We start from the raw sequence: 2,275 nt of genomic DNA, 5'->3' as shown, positions 1-2,275 counted from the left end.
ATTAGTGCAAAATGCTTGCCCTCATCTACCAGATAAGGAAAAACCCAACGCCCTTCACATTTTAGAAGTTTGCCTTCCTAATAATAATAATAATCATTAATAAAACAAACCCAAATCAAAAAATAAAGGAAAGAGGAAAAAGAAAAAAAAAAGAAAGAAAAAACCCCCAAAATATACAGGAAGTTGTGCTAGGTATAAAAATATATTTTTTTTCACTGTGCAACTTGACTCTCTCCAGACTTTCTGTCCTAAGCCATTCAAGTACTTTGCTGCTGCCCCCACGGCCCCTGTGGCTGTCTGGGCACAGGTTTGGTCCAGAGTGAATCCCTACAGCCAAGTGCAGCCCCAGCTGGGGGGCTCAGCCTGCTCCCCACCCCAGCAAGTGCCAAAAAGGAGGAGGAATCCTTTGCAATACCTTTTCTCTCTCTAGCTATATACATATATGCACACAGACACACACAGAGGGGACGACTTTTGATCTCTGACACCTGGACCTGCTCCCAGTTTGCCTCGAACTTTTGGCAAAGCCAAACTTTGGGGGATCAGGAGGGTCTTCAGCCAAACCTGACCCTCTGAGCCTCACCAAGCTGCCCTTCCAGCAGCTGCTCCCAGGGGCATGGGAACACCTCCAGGGCCAAGGATCTGGATTGCTCCATCTCCCCGGGGATGGCTGGGGATGAAGCTCACCCTGAGCTCAGCCCTGTGGTCCCCAGTTTTGTTTAGTGACATGGGTAAAGTGCAAATAGAGCCCCAGGCTGTGCTCATTCCCACTCCTCCAAAGCATCCCACGCTCTGCACCAGCATCAGCCCCCAGACACCCACCCTGGGTGCCACATCCCTCCAGGAAGCTGTGCCAAAGCCCAAGAGCTGTACCAGACGTGGGGCAGGATCCCTCCATCACTGCTTTTCTGGGTCAGGAGCAGTGGCACAGGCTGGGCAGCCTCGTTATTACGATGCAAAAAAACTGCTTCAAGTATCAAAGAAAACAAAACAAATGGCCAAAGGTTGGGTTATCCTCTCCCCACTCCCCCTTTCCCAATGGAAACACAACGAAGGAAGAAAACCCTGAGCAAAGCGCTGTCTGGATTCGGGAACCAAAGCAGGAAAGAAAACAGGAGCAAAGCCACAGCAGCCAAAAAGTGACTCTTTGTGCACCTTGTTCCTAGTCCCAAACGTGTTAAAGAACAAGCTGCAAACGTCATTAAAGCAGGTCATTAAGTCACAGTAAAAATAATCAGCATTAAAAAAGGAAAGAAAGAAGAAAAAAAAAAGCCAAACTTGGCTATCACAGCAGTGCCCCCAATCCCTTGGGGACACCCTGCCCTCCACACACCCCTGGGTGCCCAGGGTACCCCTGCCCAGCCCCAGCACCCAGAAAAGCCACATGTCCCACAGGATCCAGGGCTGTGGAACAGATTCCAATGGCTTTGGGGTCTGTAAGGGTGAGGGGCAGAGCTGCCACAGGGGGTGAGCTGATACCTGCTGCCCATCAGGCTCCAAGGGCACCCACAGGTCCCATCCCAGGGCCAGCTGGGGCCACCAAAGCCACCACAGCCTGGGGACATCAGCCTGCAACAACAAAAACAAAGACAAATAACTCCACACACATTGGGTTTTCCCCAGAAGGGGCTGCTGGAGGGGGAGCAGGAGGCGAAATGCTTCCTCCTGGCCAGAACCTCCTCACAGAAGGGCACGAGGCTCATTTTTGTAAGTTGTTTTTTGCATCCAATACATTCCAAATGATTCAAAAGCGAGGGCCTGGTTGGCCTAGGGAGGAGGGTAGGGCAGCAGGCAAGCTCTGCATGCAAGTGGCCACACCACCAGGAGCTGCCTCTGGTGTGGATGCTGCTGGGAGCTGACACCAGGAGCTCCCAGCTCTGAGCCCTTTGGAGCAAGAACAACGTGCTCTCCGTGCTCAGATTCCTCCCTAAATCCCTTCACAGGCACTCCAGGAGGTCCACCCTGCCCTGGCACAATGGGGTGACACCAGCCCATCTGCCCCAGGAGTGGGTGACGTGACGGAGCAAACACAGAGAAGCAAACAAAAAGGAGTCGCTGGGAGGGAGGGAGGGAAGGAGTGAAAGAGGGAGAGAAACACCCCCAGCTGTATTGGGGGAAAAAACTGACAACAACCACACCACCGACCAGGCTCTCCACTGCATCCCACACAGTCCTCCTGACACGTGCAAGCCTGAACTGCAGAACCATCCCTGCTCCTGGGAGCTGGATAAAACTCCCCGAGCCAACAGCACCGAGTCCCCACCAGCTCTGGGCC

This window comes from Acanthisitta chloris, unplaced genomic scaffold, assembly GCF_000695815.1.
Source record: "Acanthisitta chloris isolate BGI_N310 unplaced genomic scaffold, ASM69581v1 scaffold32028, whole genome shotgun sequence".
Classification (NCBI taxonomy): domain Eukaryota; kingdom Metazoa; phylum Chordata; class Aves; order Passeriformes; family Acanthisittidae; genus Acanthisitta; species Acanthisitta chloris.
This window is presented reverse-complemented; position numbering follows the sequence as displayed.